Raw genomic sequence first — 13,951 nt, forward strand, 5'->3', positions numbered from 1 at the left:
AAGGCCTATGTCCAACAGCTTAGTGAACATTTTTCAGCTGATGATAATGATGATTATTTTTGACATTCGGCTTTTTGGTCTCTGTGAATAGTCTTCATGGGTTATTTATTTATTCCTCTTAATGGCGGCCATAAGGCTTGGGCCAATGTCAGTTGAATTAAAGATAAATATATTCTTCTTATTCACTTTGTACGGTGATTGTAGTTTTTGCAACTTGATAGCAAAATTCCAGAAACCACGCGGAGACAACTTGCGCATTAAAAAATGTCAGACACGAGAGCAATATAGAATTTTGTGATCACTGTTCACTGTTAAGGTTAATCGCCGCATAAAACACTATCAAAATTACACTTCAACTAGCCAAAGAAGCAGAAATACCAAAATTAAATATCGTCTACATCCGCCATGTTCGAATGCTACAAATCGAATCCGTCTTCATGAGTCTCAAACGCAAGTGACATGTACAGTCACCAGCACCAAAATCTGACACAAGAAAGCGTGCATAAATATCTGACACGACTCTATTTGTAGAGCCGGTAGCACGTGCCAGATATTTACAAAAGTGACTGTACTTACTATAGTAGATTGTACAACAAGAGCATATAACGAGCCATTTTACCCAAGACGTTCATATAGCTACCCGAGCCGGTACGGCGAGGGTGGATAGACACGTCGAGGGGAAAATGGATATAATGCTCGAGTTTTACACTCTGCTTTTCACTTCGATGGCGAGGAAATGAAATAGCAACAGTGAAAACAATTGTTCACTCACTACGTACCTAAATTTTATTTTTCATGCATTACTATATAATTATATTTTTTTTAGTTTAAGTGATTTATTTTGATTGATTTGATTGATTTTTAGTTTTATATAAATAAAAAATGTACTAAAAAAGTATAAAGAAACTTCTTTGTTTGTGGCTGTTGACACCTAATTACCTTGGTCTTAGACGAAGACTTTATTTTATGCACTAGTGCATAAAAAGTCATTTTAGTCGCCTAGATCCAGCATAAACACCAACTTTACGCGCATGAGAAGTGAAAAGGTATTTTATAATTTAGGCGACGCAACTTTATTCCCCGTCCGATATTACAAAACTTATTTAAAACAAACAGGTTTTTACTCTGAATCATGTATCTGGGAGTCATTTCTCCATTCATGACGCGTTTAACATGAATGGCCGACTGTTTTCCTGTTTGTTTGTGATTACTTAACGGTATTAGAACATATTTGACCTCGCGGACCTAACTAAAAACAATTACGACGCGATGTGGCCGCTGCGCGCTAGATGGCGCTGTAAGATTAGACTGTAAGATTACCATGCCATATCTCAGGATTTAGACTCTTTAAAGATAACCTCGTGCGGCCCAATCTGCAGTAGAATGTACACAATAAGTTCAAGGGAGTTAGAAATCTATGACAATGTAACAGAGTCAAAATTCTTTTGTTTTTCTATTGTTTTACACCATGGCAATTTGACGGCAGTTTGACTTTATTCTCGAAACAATTAGATTCTAATTGCTTTGTCAATTTTTTTCAAAGTAATCTCTAAAAGTGTCTATATTATTAGAATTTCCAGATTTTTTTTTAACTAGGCTTGCGTTTGGCCACAATCACGCCTGATGGAAAGCGAGGATGAGGCCTACGATGGAGCACGCTTGCCTAGTAAATGCTCATTCACCCTAGACTTGAAGGCGGCCAAATTGTAGTGTTCAGGAAACACAGGAAAATAGGGGATATTAAGTACAAAACGGAAAATAAATTTCTTCGTAGGTAATAAAGATGAATTATTATTAAATTAAGAATCGCTACTTCCCCCTCCAACGCGTGGGCATGTCACCCGAGAATCGAAATTCTCAGCGCACAAAGCTATAAGTAACATAACTTTTTAAATTGTACGTACGCCCAAAATTATAAAAGCCCATGTAATTGCTATTAAATCAATTTCGTTCTAACGCTTAATCTCGATGCGCAAGTGGGTATTCAAAAACACTCAGAACTCAGTTACGATCATTTTAATGGCACGCCCAACCTAATTATATTTTTTAATAATTATGGTAGAAATTTTACCGCCATCGATGTAGAAATATGCAAGTCCTTTTGAAAGCCAACTCCTTTGTACGCGCTATGACCTACTCTCACCCACCTGCATTCAGATATTGGCAATCGTTTCCGGTTTTACACTTTACCGGTTTTTTGACTCGATCGAATTATGTCATTCGTTGGGTGAAAAAAATATGCCGCCTTATTTCTTTGGTTGTCACTTGTCAAGCTGAAATTATTTGTATCTATTTATGGGAAACAAGGAATCGTTGGAAAAAAATACTATAAAAGTGATAATTCTACTAATATTATAAATGCGAAAGTTTGTGAGTGAGTGAGTGAGTGAGTGAGTGTGTATGTTTGTTACTCCTTCACGCTGAAGTGGCTGGACGGATTTCGATGAAATTTGGTATGTAGATAGCTGGACATCTGGAATATTTCATAGGCTACTTTTTATCCCGATATTCCCACGGGATAGATATAAAATCTCAAAACAACAGCCGGGCTTAGAGTCATAAAATTTGACATGATTGTTTTTAATTTACCTAACTAACGTCAATGAAAACCGCGATTTAGTTTACGGGAATTCCGACGGGAATTTTTATAATCCCAAAATTTCAATACAGCTGCTAATGATTTACGTGTGCGAAGCCGCGGGTAAACACTAGTCATTTATACTAACTTTACATAATATCTGCATTAAGACGATGCCCTCTGACTTAATTTGACTAAAAATATGTTAAGTAGGTATGTACCTTATTGGAATGCTTTAATTGGCATTAGTGACGGCGGCAGTTTATCTAAAACAAAATACAATCGTAACCATTAGACATAACAGTGTCGAGTCGAAACTAGAGCAGTTATGTCACAGTTAACTTCAACTTGCAACTATTTCAATGCAAAGTTCAATACAGCCCACACCGCCTTTTATCGTATCCGGTCCAGTCGATTTGCGGAAATTTTTGCTGTTTTAATGTCAACAAATGCACTTTTGCTGTGACTTCCTTTGCCATTGTGTAATCTTAAATTATGTTATTACATCGACAAGAACATATAAATGCTTTATGCTAAAGAATATATCGTTTGAATCAGTTAACTACATATATACCTACCACTTAAACACGAAAAATAAACGCAAATGCATGAAGACTGCTTGCATAAAATAAAAATTATTGGTGTTGCCGTAATCTCCCATCAAGTGTTTAATTACAGTAGCTGATAAATATTTAATTGTCCACTACTATGAATTTACTACACACAAATTGGAAGCGGACAAAGTTTAATGCCAATTAAAGTTAACTAATGTCCATGAGTACAGTGAGTCTGACAAAAAATTGCGCGTCGCATCCGCAAGAAAACTCAATCATTTCAGATATTTTTTTTAAATAGAAATGCTCTTTGCTGACACGTTCTAAATACAAATCTCGTGAGGCTCCCTGCCCTGGCACCTGAGAGATTTCTAATTTGGAACGGAAGCCGCATTCAACAGATACAAAATTAATAGCGACAGTGCTACCAACGTAAACAAAACCGAAACCATAGACACGTAGAGCGCACGCACACAGCCGCGCAACTGGGTCAAGGGAGCGCAGTGCATCGCTGGAAATCTCACTTTCGCAGTGCAGTGACGTAGCCGGCGCGTTTACGGTTTCCCAGTTTATAGACCACAGAGTAGATATTGGATATCGTTACCGGTATTATTTTCCAATTAAGTAGCAGTAACCTTTTGACATATTGAATGATATCTTCTATTAAAAACAAGAAAAATAACAACTGTTCAAATGTTAATATGTTTCTAGAGCGTTCCATACAAACAGATACGATATGATGAAGTGAATTTAGATTGTTTATGAATGTAGGTAGGCAGTTGTTGTTTTCTTTTAAATAAGGCCAAACAGGGATTTAAGCCGTGTTGCAACGTTACACGTGTAATTTGTTAACAGCACATATCTGTAGCCTTGTCCCTATTACTATTATGCTTGTTACAGTCGTGATAGTAAAATATCGCGTGTTATCAATGGACGATAGTGTTATGATACTGATTTTTAATTGTTTACACCATTATTTATTATTAAAAACAAGTACTAGGTAAAAAAACTTAAGAAGATGACCTTTCGTTGTATGTAGGTTGTGCACGGAATTACTTAATTTTTCGAATATGGAACGTCGAATTATCTTAAGTTTTTTACATGTAGGTACACCCCTATAATCCTGAAGTAAAAACTGCTGGCTGGAAAAATCCCGTGCATTCTAAACTTCAATCGATTCCAATTTCAAATGTCGATGTCGCAATCGATTATCTATTAGTCATGTTCGAAAGGCCGTGGTTCGTTGGTTTTTGGGCCGCTTTCAGCGACCTTGTCGCTGGTACGCTAATTCGTTACGTGTGCTATGTAAACAACTTAATTGTTTACGAGCAAGTAACTTTGACCCATCATTACCTATGCGGTGTAAAAAAAACCGGCCAAGAGCGTGGCGGACACGCCCGAAATAGGGTTCCGTAGCCATTACGAAAAAATTAAGTAATATTTTGTACGGAATATTCCAAGTTTAGGTATATTTTATACTGAAGGCTGCTATTTACTCTTAAACTACTAATAATTCTGAAGAAAATTTAACCGTTCTAGTTTTCGATGTAAGTTTGATATACTTACTACCATCCTGAATTTTTTCAAAATTTTTCACTCACCGGTTAAGATTTTAGAGGGGGGGGGACGCTCATTATTTTGCAAACAAATCACTGAATCAAAAAAGTTATAACGCACCATAATATTACTTTTTTTTTTTCGTAATGGCTACGGAACCCTATTTTGGGCGTGTCCGACACGCTCTTCGCCGGTTTTTTTCAGCATTATAAAGAAGGTAAGCGATCTTGATGTCTTTTTATTGAAAAACACTTTTGAAAAATAAGTCACAGCCAAATATTAACAATTAGGAAGGATATACTTAATGATCATTTAAATTATTTTGTTATCATAAGTAATATTAACTGTTTTTTAAAAAACGTTTTTCAATAAAAGACTCGTCAAGATTGTTTACCCTTTTTCTAATGCTAAAAAAACAAGTAAGTATAGGTACAACGAAATACACTTCGCATAACAGTTATCTCATATTTTTTTAGCCGAATGATACTTTCGACTTTGCATAATTATCAGTTCGAATAATAGTCATTTCTCAGAATATCAAATAGCAGAACACTCTGATCGCCGAATATACCTCTGCAGAATATTAAATAGCAGAACATTAGTATCGCCGATTTTTATATGGCATAATAGTTTGGACTATTGTATTTGCACGAAATTTGGATCCATCTCCCAGCCTTATACTTTCTGATTTTTCTGTGTTCCGGTTTAAATGTGATATAAAAAGACATTTTTAGGCTCAGTTTTCACGAAAAACTTAAAAGTAAAGACGCTTTGTGGTATTTATTATGCGGATGCAGCGTAGGATGCACGCCCTTCGAAGGCGACCCACTTGCGCGAGCGCACTCAACCGTGCAGCTTAGTTTAGCAGAAAGGTTTACGCACACAAACAAAGCGCAGTCTACGTGCATCTATCTTAATCAACAGTAAAAGCTCTTACCGCCCCCTACTCGTCCTAAAAGCGTAACGTGACACTTTTCTAAATCTTTGTATCAAAAAATGTTTTTTATCGAATATTTTTTTCTCCCAATTATCGTTTCGTCGAATGATTGCTTGTAGTAATGTTTTCCATATTATCTTACTTAGTAAGTGTAAGTAAAGTAGTAGGGTTGAACTTAATTTATTATTTTCCTCAATGGTTAAATTACGCGAAACAAGCGATCGACATACTAGTTACAATGTTAGAACAATAAATATTCGACCATCCAATTTAAACCCGTTTCCAGCCTATGATAAAACTATGTGAAAATAAAATTATATATATTATTATAAATTAACCGTGGTTCAGCAGCCATTCATACAGATTTTGTGGCACTCGTAAAGCCACGCTTTATGTAAAAAATATCACATAATGGCTTATGTAATCTCTGACTCATACGGGAAAACCTGTGTACACCTTATTTCAGTAGTATGAATTACTTTCCTAGTAAACGAGGATTTCTGACTGAACTTATACTAAATGTCATATTGACAAAACAAACTAAGTACCTATACAAAACAATGACTCTTTATACACCACCATATATTGCCCCCCTAAGGGAAAAGACGGTATCTAAAAAAAAATTTGAGCTTCATTATACCATTCTGCATCAGATGTTATATGTAAATAACTTAGTGTTTTTTTAGATACCGCCTTTTTCCAAGATGAGAGCAGGATATAAGTAAGCAGTACCTACATACAGAAAACAGAGATGCATGATGGTACATAAGAGACAAGTTTACTAGCCAAAGAGCGGCCTTATTGCTTCAGAGCGTTCTCTTGTAGGCAACCTTAACTTAATTATAATTTTAATATAAACGGACAAAATCAATCAAAGATTATTATCATTTGCATGTCATAAAACAATAATGTCAAATAGACGTGTCTGTCAACTTGAAAGTTCGACTTTAGCGACATACTCATTTGATAGGAACTTGTTTAAAAATTGATAGACCACTTATTTGACTGACGGTCCTACTTTCATCCATAAATCAATTCTAAACTAGCTTATACTTCCTGACTATTTCACTTTGGCTTCCTTATGACACGACACCCAAAATTTCCTTCACCTGGTCAAAGAGGTCAATCTTGGCTTTCCTCAGCCTCTTCCTTTACTTTTCCTTCCAGCAGGCTTAAATAAATAATTAAAAAAGAAATGGTCGTGTCGGACAATTGTTAATGTGTACTATCACATCAAGTAATGAGAAATAAACGTCAGTGTCATTTATAAAGTAACCAGTAATGACGTGTTCTGTAAGTAGTGATTTTGCCTACAGGATTAGCGCAAATATTCTTATTACTAACTAAAATACAAAGCTATAACCCCTTCCTGTGGTTTTGTCATGACCGCATTTACTATCCAGTCACGTACACACATTCTAACTAAGTTAGAATGTTATAAGAGCCTATTCGAATTAACTCAGTACAATGCGGCTAGCACTTGAAACCGTATGCTAATTCTAACCTATCAGTAAACGTATAATTCTAATATAGATTTTGATTGCTTTAAAGCAAAATCGATACAAGCGCCATTTTTTCATTTAATTTTTTTAACGCTGGCACAAAAGAAAATAATCGTGAACAAGCCTAGACACATGACGTTTAAAAAAAAATTAAAATTGTTTTTTTTTCTCTATGGCTTGAGCGACTAAGCTGAATGCGCATTTTATTTGGATAGCAATGTCCGTAATGAGCATGAAAACTAGCACCGACGGTGTTGCCGTATAAAATATCGATCTTGACAGCGAATTGACCGCGAAGCGCACGCTTGAGAGACCTAGTGCGTGCTAGAACGTGTTATCAGTATAATCACGCGGTTTCATTTTCACAGAGCAACTTTCCTCAGTTTCCCGCGAGGGAAAGTGCCCGCGCTTTTCCTGGCGCCATCTTGTGTCGCGGCTTTTTAATCTGTTGCGATTTCAAATTAGAAATGCAAATAATTAAAAATAGGTGAAACACTTTTACAAGGCAAGTAGATGAATTAGGGTCGTTGCGTAAGACACATTTTACTATACAAACCTGTGCTACCGAGCTTTGGCATGCGCTAAAACTCGACAATACGCGTTTTCCAGAGACAAGACCAAGCTAGACCATTTTTTCCCCTAAGAAACTTCCTAGGTACATAGCCAAGACAACCAAATCAAAAGAGCTGTTTCCGAGATCCTCGAAATAAATAATACTTGTACACAAAAATTGGTCATTATAAAAGTATTAGGATGTACAATCGAGGTAAGAAGAGATCGTCACCTAAAAGTCTCTTGCTTACACCAAGACAAATTTACCAGTCCTGTCAGAGTTAGATTTCAAACGGAATAGAAACATTACGTTGACAATAACAGGTTAATCGGACTGATTGTGTGCGACAGGTCAGCTAATAAAAATAGATAGTCTTGTTATGTCCATATTTTGTATTGATTTTTACAGAATTGAAATAAATGAGTCATCAGCCATCACGGAAACAAATATTTATGTAAAACTTAATCATAATACACCAGTATACGTATCCGCCATGCGCATCAATCACGGATTGTAGTCGTGTTGGCATTGAGCTAATAAGCTCTCGCGCCCGTCCTCTGATACCCTTCCAAACATTTCGGCAATACTCAACGACAGCTGCCCTAGTTCTCTGGTTGTTATTATCCACCGCTGCACCATCAAACCTCATAGTTTTTCTATGGGGTTCGATCAGCCGATTTCGCAGGCCAAGGAATCACCAGTACTTGAGGATGCTGATGGGATAGTTCACGATACAAGCTATGCTCTATCAGTTCATCAGCTGGAAATACAACGTACGTTTGGAAGCATATTGTCCTCCAGCACTGTCACTGTTACGTAATTTGCTGCGTTCGTCCTAGGTGGAAAGTCAATGTTAAGATTATTTTGAGATAATTAATTAAGCCAATTAAAGATTATTAAAAAAACACAGTACGCAGAAGCTAAATCAAATTGCTTAAAATCAGTTCCACGTGCAGCAGACGACATTTTGCAAAGCGCATTTAGAATTCGCGTTCATTTTTTTTTGTAATTCTAATTTGCCTCGTGTCTATGGTCTCCACGTTCCAATTTCTTTTTCTTTGAGTTTTTTATGCCAGCACGAGGGTCATCTGATAATATTTAAATTATATTTTTTCCTGCTCTGTATTTTTGACGTTATTGTAATAAGAACTACACGTGTATTATCCTTAAGAAAACTGATAAAAGTCATGCAAATTTGGTCTAGCAAATGTCTAGACTATTGTATATGAAATTCAAGGCACTCGGTAGGTACTAGAATTCTTGGTATACCTCCAAAGCCCCACTGTCACAAGGTTTTATATATCTTCATTATCTTTTAGATTTGGACTTAGTTCCTTGGGGCATAAGATTAGGATTACGTCAGGTATATTACAAACAATAATTAGTGTGTAATTTCAGAACGAATCCAAATTAGTTTTTCGCCTAAATATTTGATTGTTAAGTACCTTAGCTCTCAATATAATGTATGTACTTGTATAAAATGAGTTCTACCACTACTATATAAATGCTTGTAACAGTCTAAACTGAATAAAGATATTTTGACTGTGACTTTGAAATATACAAGGGTCGAATTGATAACCTTTTTTGAAACGATCAAAATACAGATAAATGTTATTAACGTAGATATTATTCACCTTAGCAACAAAACAAGAATATTTGGCAGAAAGTGCCATTGTAGCGAGAGCCCTCGTCTTACACCAATAACTTAAGACCAGAGCTCTTAGAATCTGGGTACTTTGACCAGTCAAGCTGGATCTCTGTTCTCATACTACTGTATTGACAGCAGAGGTCTTTAACCTGGTTGATTGTTGTAATGACTTCCCGGATGCTACTGCTGCTGTGGCGTCCGTCACTCATCTCGTTTGAGATTTTTGTTATTAAGCCGACTTTATTGTGTTTGTCTTTAGGATGGGTTTTCTTTGATTGTAAATCGTCTTTATTATGAGCACAAGCTTAGATAATTATTTTACCGTAACGTTATTCTGGAGACGATAATTCTATATGAAAATTTACTAAACACATAGGTTATTTCAAAAGTAATACTAAAATTTTGTGAAACCCCTAAAAATGTTATAATGTCATCAAAGTGAATTCGGTAATTTAATTATAGAGCACCGTTCCTTTCGAAATAATATTAAAATATAACAAAAACTACCAACTTAAATCCTACATCAGTGTTGCCAATATAACATTCAGCAAAACTCTCGTCTCTTGCACCACTCTCCCATTGACGTAACCGTTTAAAAAAAATTACACATTACCCACTTCCTTGTTGGCGGTCTTTTTCAATGCCCAGTATTAAATAGTTTGTTTTCGAGCACGCTTCGGCTCATTTAAAAAATATAAAACTTTATCTATAGCCTTATTGAAAAGAACAAGGACAAAATATTTTGCACGCTCAATTAAATTTGATGTGTTGTAAAAAGTTCTAAATAATTCAAAATAGAACGCTACTTTGTCTTTTTCTTACATCTTTGGTGAGATAAGGATGTCTTGTTTAACTACGCTACATAAACTGGATCCACGGAGTAGAGATAGGTACCTATTGAGTTGGCTAGACGAGTTATTGTCATATACCTAGGTATACAGAAACTCTCTATGTACTGTACTGACTGACGTACTTATTTTAACTTTATAATTTTCCAATGTACTACCTTCGTCGACTTTCTAGGTTTCTTACATGTTTGGCTCTTGAAAAAAGTCAAGAAAATGTCTATAAGTAGTCACAAAGTAAAAAAAACTGACCCTCAATTCAAACATAGAACAAAATCATTCATTGCACTTAGGTAACAGACGTTACGATGACATTCTATTTTTGAAATTAATATGTAAATTTACTTTTATATACTGAAATGACATGTCAAACTAAAAATAAACGTAATTACACGAAACTGGAGCCAAAACTTCCGTTATGTTATGATTTTACGACAAGATTTACTTTTAAATAATTTTGGACCAGTCACTGTCAATTTGCGCTTCCATGTTCTTTAAATTATTTTTGTGTGTGCACTAATATTTATTTTGCATTTTTTTTAAATAATTACCTACTTTATACTCAATGTGACATTTGCATTTATGTCTTTCAAATGTGCATTTAAAGTACGTTATTACACAAAAGAGAAAATAAATTTGAAAGATGAAGCTGTATGGATCTGAAAATTTATTCCTAAGATTAATAACTGCAGGCTAATAACTAGTAAAACTGTAAATATTTATAGCATTTGGCTATCAAATATTAAAAAAAAAAGGTTTTACCGTTGCCAAGTCATCATTTAGTGTTCGAGGGTAGTCACTGGCTGGAAATTCTGCTATTTCCAAGTTTGAAAACCAAGAATCGCTTCCCGTGTTTTTTTACTCATTTATTCAAGCGCCACAAAGAGTCCGATGACCGTTGAAGCTTATTTTAAATCGGATCGATATCGAACGTGGACAAAATGCAACCAATTACATGCCAGTGAATGCAAGTTGTACCTAGATACGGAAAATTGAATACTGTTTTCAAAATTGAAAAGCAACTACCGTATTTATTATGGTCTGTGTTGCTGATTTGTTTCAATTTCATACTGGCCATTATTAACTGAGAACCGAATAAAAATAAAAGGAAAAGCTGCCTTATGAAAAGCGTTATGAACACTGATTAGGCTTTAATATGTTAAACTATAGTTTTAGAATGAAACTTCACCTTGTCTGTCTAAAAAATGTTTAACAAAAACTTTTTAAAGCTCAGGGCTTGATAAAAGTAGAAAAAAAAGCATATTTCGTTCTCATTTACGAAAATCTGCCTGTTTTGTTCGTAATTGGGAGTTTAAAAATGACGTAAACATAAAACTGGGTAGAAAAGGCAACCTCGACCGTTCAATGGAAAGCATATAGATTGTAAAGTACATAGACACAGTAAATAATGTACATAGACAAAACGGCAAAGGGTGAGAGGGTTGCTCCGAACATACCCTCAGGTGCTGTAGCTAAACGTACATTGCCCCGTGCTAAAGCAACGAGTCCTCCATTCTAGAATGCTATTTGGTTCCATTTCCATAGTGCTGCGCTTTAAGCAAATTCGTCTGTTCCAAGTATTAGATACATTTTTTAGTCTGAGAACTCTAGAAGTTAATACAGAGTTTTTTTAGTCACACATATTATTAAAATGTAAAGAAAAAGAAAGATATGTTGAAATTTATTGAACAATAAATATTCCGATGAATTGAGAACTTCCTACTTTTTTTGAAGTCGGTTAAATATTAACTAGATAGTTATGTTTATGTTAAGATTTGCCATTAAAACTTATATATGTATTATACCGTGTTTGAAATCAAAATTCTCAATTTAATCAACATCATATCCGAATTTCTCTTTTTAACATAGGTAGTAAAATGTATGTCTTATAAATACTTATGTCAGTTTAATATTTTTGGGTAGGTACTCGACGGCACTCAAAAACAATATACTAAACAATAATTAGTTAATATCAACAAAAATACGCCGATACAAGTACACAGTAGACATCAAAAAAGAATGCCACTTTTTTTAACTACGTAAACTTCGTGAACATTGCAACAACTTTGTTTGATTATATGTTAGTTCCTCCTTCATATTTTTAAAGCCAAATTTCGAGTTTTCGGCCAGACCTTTACATCCCTCCCTATCTACCACCCCGTCATAAGCCAGTGCATTCACCCTAGGGTGGGGGGGGAGGTTATGCAAGTTGGTTAATATTTAAATACAGCTGGCTGGCTCCCGACTTTCACTTTAAACTTTATAATATTCATATACTTTCAAATTAATTAATAGACAAAAGAAGGATTATGTCCGCCATTTTGTATTGTTCATGTACGAGAGTATTGAAGCTTTGATTAAAAAAGTATACAGGGGTTAGAATGGTTAGGTAACTAAGTTTTAGCGCTATGAAACATTTTACAATAAATATTTAGTTAAGCATTACCAGATTTTCTATCAGCAATATATTGGGAACAGTTAAAAACTGAATTGCGTACCAGAATGGAAAATTAGAAGGCTTAAAACTTTTTAAATTATACCGGTTTGAATGTTAGCCATCGCGAACAATTACTATGGTTACTATTTATTTAAAAGTTAAAAAAATATATTTCACTTCTCATGTTCGTAAAGTTCGCGTTTATGCTGGATCTAGGCAACATAATGAAAAAATAAATGCGAAAGTGTGTGTTTGTGTGTGTGTGTGTGTGTTTTACTCCTTGACGCTAAAACGGCTGTACGCATTTGGATCAAATTTGGTACGTAGATAGCTGGACGTGGCTACTTTTGGCTGGGCTGGGTTTAGAGTTGATATTTTAGACAATAGTTTTTAACACAACCTCAGTGAAGACCACGATATAAATTTTGGGAATTCCCAGGGGAATATTGTAAAATCCCGGAATTTCAATTGTTACCACCAGATCGAATAGTTTACGCGTGCGAAGCCGCAAGTAAACTCTAGTTTACCATGGAAACTTAGTACTTAGGAGTAGACTGAATTATTAGCTACCAGCCTGAAAGCTGAAATCAATATCTAATCGGAAACTCAACAATAATAGGCTTTGCAAGGTCCAATGAAGGTTGAAATAGGTTATTTGTTTTAATAAGCTAAGAACCTGATATTTATAGTGGTCTTGGGCCAATGTATCAATCAAGTAAGGTTTCTGTGATGTATTAGAAAAATCCAGCCATAAATAAGTTTCCCTAGCGTTTACCCGCGGCTACGCACGCCTGGGCGTCCCACTGCGCACATCAGAATGAGAATAGTTTGCGGATTGAACTTCACACACACCATTGAATTGCTTCGCATGCAGCGATGTTTTCCTTCACCGCAAAGCTCGTGGTAAATTTCAAATGTAACTACATGAATTTTCAGAGGTGCGAGCCTGAACCCACGATGAGAGGCGATGCACTGCTTCTTATTCTTCTTATTATTACATACAGTTGAATTGAAATGCCGCGATTTTACTAAATTCCCGTTAGACTCCCGAAAATGACATCGTCACTTTCATTGACGTTGCAGTAAAAACAACCATGCCAAACTTCATGGCTCTGAGCCCAGTGGTTCCCCGTGGGAATATCGGGAGAAGAAGTAACCTGTGTTATTCCAGATTAAATTCAATATTTCATGAGGGATTCCTTTTTCAGTTTACACTTCTGGTTATTATTATAAGTTGATTTATTAAATATATATCGCTTAAGTTCATTATAAATTCTTAAGGAGGCAGTGTTGTATGTTCTGTTTTATGTATATGCGGTGTATATATATATATGTATTTT

The 13,951-nt window shown here is 35.3% G+C and overlaps 1 protein-coding gene across 3 annotated transcripts in view; it reads left to right on the plus strand.

Annotated features, from left to right (window-relative positions):
• The window catches only part of Eip74EF (Ecdysone-induced protein E74), a 321,891-nt gene that overhangs the window by 258,332 nt on the left and 49,608 nt on the right, over positions 1–13,951 (plus strand). The gene's annotated exons all lie outside the window — the stretch shown is intronic.

This window comes from Choristoneura fumiferana, chromosome Z, assembly GCF_025370935.1.
Source record: "Choristoneura fumiferana chromosome Z, NRCan_CFum_1, whole genome shotgun sequence".
Taxonomy (NCBI): domain Eukaryota; kingdom Metazoa; phylum Arthropoda; class Insecta; order Lepidoptera; family Tortricidae; genus Choristoneura; species Choristoneura fumiferana.